The sequence below is a fragment of the Lynx canadensis genome, chromosome C2 (assembly GCF_007474595.2).
Source record: "Lynx canadensis isolate LIC74 chromosome C2, mLynCan4.pri.v2, whole genome shotgun sequence".
NCBI lineage: Eukaryota > Metazoa > Chordata > Mammalia > Carnivora > Felidae > Lynx > Lynx canadensis.
This window is the reverse complement of record NC_044311.2, coordinates 134,059,020-134,073,990: the sequence shown is the minus strand read 5'-3', so window position 1 is coordinate 134,073,990 and position 14,971 is coordinate 134,059,020. Positions and strand designations below refer to the sequence as shown.

Sequence of the window (14,971 nt, the reverse complement as noted above, 5' to 3'; positions counted from 1 at the left end):
ACCAAACATCTAATTTGCTCCTAGTATGTGCTCCATGCTTTTGTATTGATCTTCTGTTCTTTACAATCTAAATGTAGACATTATTATTCCATTTCACAGACAGAGAAAGCGAGACCCAGAAAAGCAATGTAAATTGCCAATATCGCATAAAGGGTCAGCTTTTGGTTTCACTGGTTGTCTGTATTGATTTCCTGTTTATAATTTTATTGATTCCTGCTCTCTAATTATTAATATTTCTTTTCTTCTGTTTGCTTTAGGCTTGCTCTTTTTCTCTCATTTTCTGAGATGGAAGCTGAGATTACTGTTTGCAGATCTTTCTTTTCTTATATATATGGTCAATGTTTCAGATTTCCTTGTAAGCACTGCTTTCACAGCATTTTATAAATTTTATTTTCATTTCATTTAGCTCAAATAATTTTTAAAATTTCTTTTATGACTTCTTCTTTGACCTATGTGTCATTTTGAAGTATGTATTTAAGCTCCAAATATTTTGCAATTTTCCAGCTATCTTTCTAGCTTAATTCTATTATAGCCTGAGAACATACTTTATATGATTTCTATTCTATTAAATTTGTTAAGGTACGTTTTATGGCCCTGTTCTGTCTTTGTGAATGTTCCATGTGAACTTGAGAAGAATGTGTATTTTGCTGTTATTAGATGAAGTATTTTACAATTGACAATTAGATTCCTTTGGTTGGTGTTGCTATTCCATTTAGCTATATCCTTCCTAATTTTCTGCTACTTGATCTATCAATTACTGATAGAGGTGTTTTAAAGTTTCAAGTATAAGACTGAGTTTGTTGCTTCTTTCTGTGATGTCACAGTTCTGCCTCCCCTATTTTGATGTTCTGTTGCTAAATGCATACCAGTTATAGATTAAAATGTCTTCATGGAGCATTAACCCCTTTATCATAATGTTATGCCTTGTTTTCTTCCTGATAATATTCCTCATTCTCAACTCAACTTTGTCTGAAATTAATGTAACTACTCCAAATTTTGAGTAGTGTTACCATGGTACATTCCCCCTTTCTGTTTATTTTTAATCTCTCTGTGTTTTTATACTAACAGTGGTTTCTTATAGCCAATGTATAGTTAGGTCTTTTTTAAAAAATAGATTCACCTGACAATCACAGTTTCTTAATTGTAATATTCAGATCATTTACATTTAAAGTGATCATTAATGTAATTGAATTAATATCTACCACACTTTTTAGCTATTTTCTATTTCTCACACTTCTTTGTCTCATTTTTTCTCTTCCCTTTGTTTTCTGCCTTCTCTAGTTTTAATGAACATTATATATGATTCCATTTTCTCTCATCTCTTAGCATATCAAGTTTACTTCTTTTTCATTTAAGCGTGGGGATTGGCCTAGAATTTGCAATATACTTTTACAACTAACCTAGGCCACTTTCAAATAACACTGTGACACTTCATGGCTAGTGCAGATAACTTATAACAAATTATTCCCAGGACATAGCTCCCTCCAGTCCCTTATAATATTGCTGTTGTTTGTTTCACTTATTCATAGGAACATACATTATTTCTGCTACTATTTTGAAGTTGCAGTTACCTATCCTATAACATGAGAATGAGGCAACTAAGATCTTGTTTTATCATTTATTCCTTTTCTCATACTCTTTCCTTTTTTATGTATATCTTGAGTTTTTGATCTATATTATTTTTCTTCTCTTGTAAGAACTTCAGAGAGATATTTATTGTGAAGAAGATCTACAGGTAACAAATTCTCTCAATTTTTGTTTGAGAAAGTTTTTTTTTTCCCCTTCACTTTTGATAAATTCTTATCTGTTACCATTATAATAATTAGCCCTGGGAAAATAAACATAGGTTGATCTGAATCAAATTGAAATAAATCATGTTGAAATGTATACTTTGCTTTTACTTTCCCATATCTTACAGAGATTGATACACTAAGTGGATCCTTGATTATTTGGGACAAATATAAAAAATAATGCTTAGGTTACTTTCTAATATTTCATTAGGAAAAGCCATTATAAGCCTCATAAGTCAGGAGGGCCTGAATTGCTCAGTTGGTTAAGCATCCGACTTCAGCCCAGGTCATGATCTCACGGTTCGAACCCTACATCTGTCTCTGTGCTGACAGTTCAGAGCCTGCCCTGCCTCGGATTATCTGTCTCCCTCTCTCTCTCCTCTTCCCTCTCTCATGCTGTGTCTGTCTCTCAAAAATAAATAAACACTAATAAATAATAAATAAATTAATAAATTAATTAATTAATTAATTTAATAAATATTAAATTATATGTTAAATATAATTAGATTGTCTAACAAGACAATCTAATTATATTTAACATATCTATTATTGTGCTCATTCCTTCAATGGTTATTAGACTTATATAAGCTTAGAGAAATCCTTCAAGCTCTATGATATAAAACATATATAATATGGCTAATGATAACATTAAGCAAAAATGCAAATTACCAAATAATTTTACATGTCCTTTTTTATTTTTGCATTTTATAAGAATGAGCATTTTTTACTTTACCATTTACAGAAGTGAGCATCTGAATGTCTTCAACTCCCTCTGAACTTTTATTCTCTGGGAAATCAAATTGTATTTCATTACCTTTTTTTTTTTTTTTTTTTTTGGCATTTATCATTTCTTAGTAGTTTCAGCAGCAAATTCCAGTTCTCTAAAATAATGAAATATTCACTTACAGGTTATCAAGTACTCTAGAACAAAATGGTAGATGCTTTTTTCTCTCACTTCAAGGAAATATATATTTATACATATCTATACCCAAATTTATGTTACCATATAGTGAGTGCATACACACACACACACACACACACACACACTAAGAATAGCATATTTACTTGCACTGGGACACAGCTGTGTATTACAGCTATACCTCTTTGAATATAAGGCAATATGCTAGTTTCTGTTATCACAATTCCCAGTCACATTTAACCATGCACCCTATATTTTATTTATACTGATAATCCTGATGCAAATGAAAGAAGCATATTACGGAAGTAATGAGATTCAGTAACTAGTTTTATGTACTGAAACTTTTTTTTTTCTTTCTGAGCAGAGGCAGTCATATACTTTATGTATCTACCTTCAATTCACTTCTAAGCAGTACAAGGATAGTTTTTTCTTCCTTTTTTTAAAAAAATTTAAACAGATTTAGTAGCATGTAGAAATTATGCATGTGACTAATGGTGACAGGTGTGTTTGTACAAATACGACCCAAATACAGCTTTATGTAATCATTTCTTTCTATTAAAATAGGATGCATCAAAAAGAAAATGAAATATCTAAATCCATCTCCTTCCTCATGATTAACGAATCTAGCCTGTCTCTCGTGAACACCATCTGCTCTCTCAAGCACATTTATAGATAACGCTTATCAAAACTGGAGGGGATTATGTGGAAGCAAAGAGAAACAATAAGAATAGTTTAATGAAATTCTATGACAAACTAGAAAGGAAGAACACATCATCTTTCAAAATAAAATCTCTGAACTCTCAGTAGGCAAAACCAATATTTGCAGAAAAATATTTATATACCTTAAACATAATGCAATCCCAGAGTTGCTGATGTAAATTGGACTTGGCCAGAAAGTTGCATTTATGAGGAAATTGAATGATGCTTTATCGATTATACCTAAGTTTATATAAACAAATAAGTTACCAACAAAGTTGAAATACAAGTCACATTGTTGGAAACTTGATTATATTGATCTATTGATGTAAGTTACAGTTTGCATTATCATATTTTCTTTCCTGGTGGATGAAATTCACAATTGTTCTTTACATCTTGGCTTTGAGTTTCTTTACATCTTTCCCATCTGTAAATCACATTAATACCTTGTTAAGTTAACATAAATATATGACAAGCTGTAATGATTTAACGTCTAAACACATGACTTTAGGTCTATTGCTATCCATCTACATTGTGTCTGTTCTTGCAGTGTCTTCTCATGAAGGAGGACTAGACATACGCACTAGACTACGCATCCCCTACTGAGGTTGATCTTGCTCTCTTTCTTCTCTGTGTGGGTAAATTATTGTTCCATCCAGCACGCGACTATGTTGTGTCTCCCTTGGACTCTGACACCAGGATTCAATGGGCAGAAGTGCTTAACCTCCACAACAGAGCATAAATAACATTTACTGAACACAAATGATCCAAAGAAGTTTTATTAGTCAGTGTATGGGTTCTCGTTTTCTTTTTTCCTACTCCCTGTGATTGTGGAAGCTAGTATTGGTATAAAACCTTGTCAGCCTGGGTTCCAAAGTGAAAGACATGAGTAATCCTCCCTGCTAACCTACAATAGATATATAACGTGAGCAAGAAACAAACTCTATCAGTTTCAGATACCGAGCTTTTTCAGTTTTGTTTTATTTGCTTTGTTTGTAACCATTGCCATCCTGAGCTTTCCTAAATGATATAAGAACTAAGCTTCCCATGGAAACATTTGAAATAGTAATTCATAAGGAGCCCTGTTTTCCATATTGCTGAGTTCTATAGTTGTCTCCTTTTCACATATGTTGTACACGTTTTGTCAAACACCTCAAGTCTGCTTCAACCCAAGAGCCCCTAAACTTGCTCTATCTTTATTCAGAAGGCTCTTGTTTCGGATTTCAGCAATGCTCATTCTCTCATCCGTGCTCCAAGGCACCCTCCCAGAAGGATTGTTCTTGACCACTCGATTCAAACAAAACATCCCTTTAACCAGCCACGGTCTCTCACTTCACTGAACTTTGTTTAGCTGCTTATGAGTCTTCCACCTGCTTTGTGCTGCGTGCTTCACAAAAAAGGAGATTTCCTCTAGTCTTGTTTATCATTATATTTCCTAGAACCGTTTCTGATATGTAGTTGATGTGATCACTACACAGACACATATTATTGAATGAATAAATGGACAGCTTTGAAACCTAATATATTCACAAGTCACGAAGAAAGCATTAGTATAGCTGATTTTCATAAATGGGCAACATCTTCAACTTGTAATTAGCATTGTGGCTGGAAGGAAGGAGGACGTTGAGCTTTCCAGAAGATGCCAATCTCTGCCTCAACTCTGCTTTAAGACTTCTCTTTTCCCATACCTCCAAAGAGAACATCTAGTGACGGTTTTATAAATATTTTTCTTCTGCTATTATAAGTTTGAGTTGGCCATCAAGTAATGGTGAACTTTAGAAATGGAAAGAGTTGCAGTTAGTGTTTACTAATTATCAGTTATGTGTCAGAATCTCTGCTGAATCATTTACATATTGTATCCTAATTCTCAAAACAATGTCTTGACATAATTATACCTTTACTGGATACAGAGGCGGAAACTGAATCGCAGAGATACCAAGTGCCTATCTTAACATCATACCACTAACAAAAAGTCAACAGATTTTAAAGTAGTATTTCTCCAAGTGTATTCTCCAGACCACCTGCCTGAGTGTTGCCTGAGAACTTTCTGGTAATGCAAATTTTTGGATTCCACCCCAAAGCTACTAAATCCCAAACTGTGTATGAGGCCCAGCCATCAGTGCTGATGGCTAGATAATGCTGATATAAGCTAACATTGGAGAACCACAGCTTTAAAGCAACAAATCCAAATAGTCACATGGTGGGCATAACTGGAAAATTTAGACCATAAAGCCACAATCAATTTTTAAAAATATTTATAAGAGTTGTCCTATACTGTAGTAACCAAAACAGGTGTGCACGTACTAGGACGGTTTCCACTATGAGGTTAGTGGGTTATGGTTTCGTAGTTAGGCCCATAGAAAACCAGTAAATATGAATTACTATTTAAATAAAATCACATATTTTCAAGACTGTTAGTAAGAAGCTTGATGTCAGTGAGAGGGACAAGAGCTAAGAGAATTATGCTGCCGGAACTAATTTCCCATCAAGATGTAGCGTGAAAAGCCAGTGGGGATTGTGGAAGAAGTTGCTGAATTTAGGAGCTTCCACATGAGACCTACTGAGAAAATACTAGTCTTTAGCTTCCAGCTTGGCTGCATGCTGGAAACAAACAGCTTAATTGAACTTTAAAAGTCCCAGCACAGGTAATATGTTAATTTGACATTGTCAAACAAAGTACCATTTCAGTTATAATGCTCACTTTCCTTTATAAACAGGAAGACTGGGTGTGTTCAGTAGATCACAATTTTAATTTATGGTTTTTAAGAAAGTAAAAGCCTCAGGCTCAGACCTACACAAATACATATTTGTTTTTCCTTCAAGAATAATTTGATACCTTTGTATTTACTTTACTGATTTAAATACTTTTTTTTTGGTTGTTCTAGGCCCTCTTTAAGAAATCTCTAGGCTATACCCCCATATCTATCTCTTATAATGGCCATATATTAACTCTTTTAGGCAAATTTAGGCTCTTCATTGTATATAAAGCCTTCTGGCACGTAAACATTTCTATACCTTGGTTTTCTTTACTTTTTTTCCTATTTTTTTAAAAAATGTTTTATTTATTTTTGAGAGAGAGAGAGAGAGAGATTCTGAGCAGGGGAGGGGCAGAGAGAGAGGGAGACAGAATCTGAAGTAGGCTCCACACTCTGCACTGCCAGCACAGAGCCCAACGTGAGGCTCGAATCCAGGAACCATGAGATAATGACCTGAGGTGAAGTCCCATGAGTAAACAATTGAGTGACTCAGGTAACCCTACTCTTTTTTTTTTTTTTTTCAAATAGTCTTCTTGGCTAATTCTAGCTTTTTGGCTTTACACTAGATAGCACTGTTCAGTTATCACTACCCACCCCCGAACTTCGAAAGTATTTGTCATTTGAAAGTCATTATTATTAATATGCATGTGTTACATTTTTACAGTTTTCTATAGATTCCAACAGTTTAACTTTGAAATCATTTCCTGTGTGTGATACTTTTTTCTTTATATCGATTATAAGGACTTTAGTTGGCAGATGTTTACATATCTTTGAATATTAAGTGCTACATCTGAAATGAAGAAAACAGCTAAGAATTTTCACACATAAATTATAATCTTTTATTTTCCAAAAATAATGTTTGTGTGAAATTTCATAATTCTCTGTGAGGGACTACACTATTGTTCCATATGTTAAGCATGGTTATTTTTCTAGCCTGTGAGATCTGCCTCTTTCCTAAAAATTAAAAATAATTTGCATGACGACTTAAACATTTAAGTCCAAGTTTTCTTTTAGAATATTCATTACAACAGGAGATGGCTAAGTGCTACATTTGACCATGCCAATGAATATTTGTTAAAATTTAGTTTGTCCATTTGACATTTGACTAATTTTATTTCCATGCATATACTGGAGGATTAAGTGCACATGCATCAGAAATAAAAAACAAACCAGAAGACTTCCTGAAATGACAATTAGTATTATTTTACAGTGCTTTTTACTGCAGCCAATTTTCTGATGTTGTTCTTTCTCTGTGACAAAATTACTAAATACATAATGGAATACATCAAGAAAACACTTAGAAATATTTTATTTTTTAAATACATTTTTCTCCTTCCTTTTTCCATTTTCTTTTCTTTTCTATTTTATTCCAAAGAGTCAAGGTAAGCTGAATTTTAGACATATGAGTCGAACTTTTTAAACAGACCCTGGGGGCGCCTGGGTGGCGCAGTCGGTTAAGCGTCCGACTTCAGCCAGGTCACCATCTCGCGGTCCGTGAGTTCGAGCCCCGCGTCAGGCTCTGGGCTGATGGCTCAGAGCCTGGAGCCTGCTTCCGATTCTGTGTCTCCCTCTCTCTCTGCCGCTCCCCCGTTCATGCTCTGTCTCTCTCTGTCCCAAAAATAAATAAACGTTGAAAAAAAAAATTTAAACAGACCCTGAAATGAATATATCTATATATATTACAAATAAATAATATATATGTATGTGTATATATATATATATATACAGTTTAAGAACTTAAACCCAATATTCACTTATAATTATAGACTGAATTATTATAAGTGCATTTTTTCTAAAAACTGCTAAATTATTCCTTACAGTCTTATTAGTTATACAGAGCAAATTTTATTGCTTTTCATTCACAGATGAGGAAAGCAATGTCACAATTATCTTATTTTCTTCCTCCTAGAGCTAGAAAACTGGCATACTGTCCCAGATTTTCTGGCTACAAGTGTGGGGCACCCTCGCTTTAAAGCACACTGCTTCTCTCATCAATGTATATGTGACTGAAAGACATGTTGGGGGATATTGAAAATCCATAGACACAAGACACTGAATCATCTTGCTTTTTAATCTATTTCTATTTTTGACTGTTAAGATCAACTCAGAATCTCATCTGAAATAAAGATACAAATATATTTTTATATCTGGGCTTATTTTTAGCGCAAAATGATGCTGTTGTACAATAGGTCTCATCTGACATATACATCATCTGCTGAAGTATATGTGCCGATATTTAGCACAATAACTGATATATAGTCTCCACAGGTGAGTCAGAGAGAAGAACTTTCATTAGTTTTTATAAACCGTAACTTTGCCAAAGAAAGGCAAGATACCATACAGCTTTAAGCCTAAGGATTGACTGTCCAAGTACATGTCTTTAGCTCCCTCAGGTCAATGTTTTTACAGTGATCAATTAAAATAATAACAGTAATAAACATTTTTAAATGAGGCAGTTAATTGCATATCTCCATGTGTATTACCAATAATGGTCTAGATCCTACAATGCATCTAATTTTTTCAAAAATGTAGGATGATGCTAATGCTCTCCGTATCCTACTAAAAATTCTATTTAATTCCTATCTGAGTCCAAGAAATATTTATGGCATGTAAGGTGTGGGGTTTTTAGCTATACTTCTCAAAATCATAGGTTCTGGGTGAGTTAAACATTCTGTTTTGTGGGATTTTCATCTTGACACTATGGTTGCAAATAATTTTATCTTGTTTATCTCCACTGTTAAAGGCTCATTTTGCTGTGTTGTTGAGAACAGACTGGAAGAGGTGATCGGAAAAGGCAGGAAGACTTCTTTGAAGACTATTACAGTCATTCTGGTGAGAGATGACTACATGGATGGAGTGAGAATTAGTGTTTGGATCTGTTCTGGTGAAGATGGGGGAAGGGAAAAGATCATGGGCTTAGTTTGGCTCTCCTACTTTGAAATGCCTACACATCAAAGGAAGATTAGTAGGGTGGCAGATATAGGGCTACCATTCAGAAGGGGGACTTGAGACATGCACAGTTGTGACATGGGGAGGGTATGAAGTGCAGGTGACTACATAGAAAAGAAAGAGCAAAGACTGAGTGAGTCCTAATCCTAGCCTAGTCCTTAACTCTAGCCCTAGTCTTTTTTTTTTTTTTTAATGTTTCTTTATTTTGAGAGAGAGAGAGAGAGAGACAACAGAATATGAGCAGGGGAGGGGCAGAGAGAGAGGGAGACATAGAATCCGAAGCAGGTTCCAGGCTCTGAGCTGTCAGCACAGAGCCAGATGCAGGGCTCAAAACCACAGGCTGTGAGATCATAACCTGAGCCAAAGTCGGATGCTCAACCGACTGAGCCACCCAGGTGCCCCAACTCTAGCCTTAGTCTTAACTATCCAAATGTCTAGAAGTTAGACATGACAAAAGATCTTTTCTTTTACGAAACTCTACTCCGTCTCTGCTGAACTTTTTCATTAATGCTTGACTTTTCAGCTTTTAAATTCATCTTCACATTGTTCAATTTTAACAAGAATCCTGTCAAGTCAATTTAGTTAGAATCTCTTGATATCTGATTGCCCCGATAGCTAACTGGATTCCTCATTCTCCACCACCCCTCAAGTCATGTTTGATCACCCTGGCTTGCCTTCAGCAAAAATCCTGTTGGATTGGTTTAGCCAGAATCCCCTCACAACTCTGATGCTTCCTCTTAGTAATTTTCCATTCAGTGACTCCCACCCTGCTCTGTGGCTAGAAATTCCCACTTGCCCATGTTGTATTTGGAATTGAGTGTAATCTCTCACCCGTAGCAAGATCCTACTGCAGTGGTCCCTGGGCCTCTTGTGATACTCTCCTTGAATAAAGCCTGCTTTACCATCCCTATCAAGTATCATGAATAAATATATACATATTTTTTATTTTAGCAGAGGAAGGAGAGAAACCAGCATAAACACGTAGAAGGAGCACCAGTAAGGCAACAGGAAAGCTGAGAGGTGTGGAGTCCTGCAAGCCTAGTGAAGGTAATGCAGTGAGTGCTGGTGCGTGTACTTTCTTGCAGGCCTGAGAAGTGATGATTTAATTTAGTACAGGGAAGGTGAAGAGAGATTCCTGTGGATTGGTGGACTGACAGACAAACTGGGGGAGGTTAAAGAGAGAGTGGGAGAAGTGGTGACAATGTGGCAGTTACTTAAAAAAAAAGTTTGCTGGGTGCCTAGGGGACTCAGTGGGTTAAACAACCAACTCCTGATTTGGGCTCAGGTCAGGATCTCACAGTTTCTGAGTTGGAGCCCCAACTGGGCTCTGTGCTGAGAGTGGGGATTCTCCTTGGGGTTCTCTCTCTCTCTTTCCCTCGGTCCCTTGCCTGCTCACTCTTTATCTCTCAAAATAAATTTTAAAAATTTTAAAAAATAATTAAAAGTTTTTCTGCAAAGGAGAGCCAGCAAAGGATACAGAGTGAGAAAAACAGGGTCAAAAATTGTTTTAGGATGGAAAATAAGAATTAGCATGTCATAGGTTATCAAGAGTGATTAATTAGGGAATGGAATTAATTACTGTAGAGTAGAAAGTAGGAAGAATTTCTAGAATGCCAAAAATAGTATTACTGGAATTTTCAACCATTTTGCAAATAGTTTTTTTTTCCTTTTTCTTGCCCAAACCTCAAAATGGATTTCAAAAAAATCTGAAAGACCATTCTTTTCTCCCAAACAAATATGTACTTCAAATTTTTCCAACTATGTCCTTCACAGCTATTGTCTCCTCTTTATTTATTTACTGTTTGTTCTGTTATAAGCAAACCTATTTAGAACATTTTCATTGCTTTCATTTTCCTTATCAAAGTGCCTCTGCTGACCTTCTTATACAAAGACTCTACAACAGAGCTATTAATGTGATATAAACTTTAATTCCCTCTATTGACATATTTAAGTCCGTTTACAAAATGAGGGAATAGGTAAAATAAATTGTGAAAACGTATTTTTGAATGGGATGATGAGGACCTAATAAACTTCTCCCAATCCCTTGTACTGTATTTGTAATTATTTTTAGCCACTATATTTAAATTGTGGTTTGCATAAGAATATTCTGACTCATTTTTAAGTAACTCAAAGCTACAAAAATGCCCAGTTCATTTTAATGTCCTTCAAAGAAAATAACAGAAGTTTTCTTTCATACATGAAAGCATTCAATATTTATTTGAAATGGATTTTAATGCTTTATATTTTTACTCTCTGATATAAGAACCAATTTCTTTAACACAGATGGAAAGTAATTGATTCCTTCTGTGAAGAAAAGCTGAGTTGTTTATGCACATTTTCTCTGTGAACCTGTAATTTATACAAAAAATAGTTGTGTGGTTTTATTTATTTATTTATTTATTTATTTATTGTGTGTGTGTGTGTCTCCTTTAGATGCAAATGATTGAGCTATATGCCAAAGACACTAGGTAAACTTCACTGTTACGACAGAGCATCACTATACCACTACAGTCAGAACACTGTGCTTTGTAAACTTTTACATGAGGAGGATATGAAGATACCGTTTTTCCCCCCACACACATTTCTCTAATTCTTAACTTAAAATTTCATCTTTCCTTTATTTTTTTAGGCAGCCAGTCATTTATTTATTTTAAGTTTATTCATTTTTAAGAGAGGAAGAGAATGAGGAAGGGGCAGAGAGAGAGAGAAAGAGAGAGAATTACAAGCAGGCTCTGTGCTGCCAGTGCAGAGCCCCAACTGGGGGCTCGAACCCACAAACTGTGAGATCAGGACCTGAGCCAAATTCAGAGGTCAGATGCTTAACAACTGAGCCACCCAAGTGCCCCTCATCTTTCTTTTAGAGCTCAGAGAACAGAAAAGCTAAGACTGCCCTGGTGAAGAAGACAGAAAAGGAGGAGAAACAAACTGAGGCAGAATAGGGTAGTGTTATCACAATGTCTGGAAAGACTGTATCCTGTGTAAAGCTGTAGGTTCTGATGGATGGAAATTAAGTGCATACCCAATTTGTGGCAAAACTGTTGCTAACAAATTATTATCGGCTTCTTGAGGAAACCTGGGAAATATTCTTCGCATGCCTTTGTAAATATATATATTTTTTAAACAATTAAGTTTACCTTAATTGGAGCTGTGACAATTTAGAATAAAGGCAATTTTCTAATTGTCATAAACCAGGCCAAAAGGAAAGTAGGACAAGATCTCTGTCTTCGCTGTCATGAATCATGAAGTAGTAAGTAGATATTAAATAAAATTAGGGGCGCCTGGGTGGCTCAGTCGGTTAAGCGTCTGACTTCGGTTTAAGTTACGATCTCACAGTTCGTGAGTTCAAACCCCACATCGGGCTCTGTGCTGACAGCTCAGAGCCTGGAGCCTGCTTCTGATTCTGTGTCTCCCTCTCTCTGCCCCTTCCCCACTCACGATCTGTCTCTCTCTGTCTCTTAAAATTAAATAAACATTAAAAAATAAAATAAATAAATAAACATTAAAAACTAAAATTAGAAACTTATTAAATAATAAATGATAAGATTTGAAAGGCTGTACAAAAATAGCTGTAACTTTTGGGAAGGTATCTGATGGAAAGAAAGTTGAATTAAAAACAAATGATTTGTTTTTAAGTAGACTTTTAAGTAGAAGACAACTATTATACAAAGTGCCATATATTTTAATATGCCATAATTATACAGATTATTTGAAAACAGTGGTACGTCATATAGTAAAATCACAGTGTATATTAAAAATGAAATGCTATTTATCAAAGTTAAATGCAGAAGCATGAAAAGCATACATTAGCATTAAAAGCAGCATAGTAGTTAACACATTTTAAAAAATTAACTATGACAAATTTTGTGTCAATGGAAGAAATTATTTTTCTAATACATTTTTCATGTTTCTATAAGATTCGCAATTTTCAAAACAATGCTAAATAGACAAGATATAAAGTGCATTCTCATAAACTATTTTGCTTATCAACAGCACTTTGGTCTGGGTGTCATTATAATTGTTGGTTATTACTAGGGAAAGTATTAATTACTTTCAGGAAATAATTGACACTTTACATATGTCAAAATATGCTTATGTTTATACATGCCTATTGAAAAGTCAAATTTTATGACACTGGTTTCTGTCTTTCAATTTTTTTTGCATATGATCTCTTTGCATAGTATTATATCATAGTAATTCTTTCAAAAATGCTACAAAATAAAAACTGTTGATCTGTTTGGTTTTTTAAAGTAGGAACAATATTTCATTAAATATAATTTTAAAAAAATGAAGTTGATCACTTTAAAATAATTTAGAGTAAAAGCAAATAGAAAACTGGAAAGATTTTTCTTCTGGGGTAAAAATAACATTTAAACAAAGTTAACCCAATGTGGTTGGTGCAAATCTTCACCTTAATGAGAGCGGAAGGAAATTAATATCTTTTTTAATAATTTGATAACGTATTGCTAAATTAAAATTTATGTTCTTACACAGAATATTTAGCAAGATTAAACAAGTTTCTCGATTACCATTGAAATGAAATAAGTAATGAAGAGATGGACAAACATTAAGCTAATTTTAAATACATTATATGAGGCAGGGTTTTTTAGAGAAACTGAACCAATATGATGTGTGAGAACGTGTAAGAGAGAGAGAGATTTATTTTAAAGAATTGGCTCACACATTGTGAAGACCGGCAGGCTGGAGACCAAGGGAAGAGCCATTCTTGCAGCTCACATCGGAAGGCTGTCTTCTGGCAGAAGTCCTTCTTACTGGAGCAGGTCTGTTTTTCGTTCTGATCAGGCCTTTATCTGGTTGGGTAGACCCACCCACATAATGGAAAGCAATCCGTTTTACTCTAAGTCCACCAATTTAAATGTGAATCTTATTAAAAATGCCTCAAAGAAACATCCTGAATAATGGTTGACCACATATCCGGGCATCATGGCTCACTCAGCCAGATTGATGCATAAAACCAACCATTACCAATGTGATTTGGAAATTATCCCCCAAATTAGGTTTTACCAGAATTATGTTAAAGTTAGCTTCATAGATGATCCTTAGCCATTACTTGAAGATAGAGTTCACAATAGTACTTCACAGGGAAAACCCTAAAGGATTCAGAAATTAAATCAAAACTGTGAACTCTACATATTCCTTTTGTTTGTTATGAAACATAAAGGCTATGGACTTTTGCTGGAGAAAATCTAACAAAGTATCTTTTAATCAATGTTTATATATTTATTTTGAGGGAGAGAGCAAGACATGGGGCTCGATCCCATGAACCCTGAGATCATGACGAGCCAAAGTCAAGAGTCAGACACTTAACCGATTGAACCACCCAGGCGCCCCCAAAATCTAACAAAAGATCTTAGTGGAAACTCATACCTCACTAATTCTGGGCACTCAGATTTGCCCATCAAGTTTGTCTCTTGATTTTCAAGGTATTCTTTCTCTTCAGCAACATTTCCAAGTAAACCTCCTTGAGATAGCCATCCTACCAACATACTTTCAGTCTTGCCTCCCATTCATAGATAAAAATATATGCTGTCAGATGAAAATGCCTACTGCTGGATCAAAGACTGGACCTATTACATGCCCACCTGATATTTCCTCCTTATTCTTATAACAATGAGAGAAATTCTGTCCTCCTATTGAAATCCAAGTTCCACATGTGTCCCTGGGACTGAATTGTCTCCTGCCTTCTCAAGGACCTTGTGCTATTTGATTTCTTTTCCTGAATATTTAATTGTTCCCTTTATACTGTTTTCTTCCCATCTATTTTTAAACATATTTATGGCTCTTCTATAATTACAAATATAACCCTCCCTTGAACATGCATCTTGCAGCCATGACTATATCAT

General features: G+C 34.9%; 1 long non-coding RNA gene across 1 annotated transcript in view; it reads left to right on the top strand.

Moving 5' to 3' along the window:
• LOC116738315 overlaps positions 1-14,971 on the top strand; it is an 82,873-nt gene that overhangs the window by 12,996 nt on the left and 54,906 nt on the right. Inside the window, exons 2-3 of the long non-coding RNA XR_004344105.1 lie at positions 8,905-8,993; positions 10,062-10,157. This is a non-coding gene — a long non-coding RNA (uncharacterized LOC116738315). The remainder of the gene's footprint in view (positions 1-8,904; positions 8,994-10,061; positions 10,158-14,971) is intronic.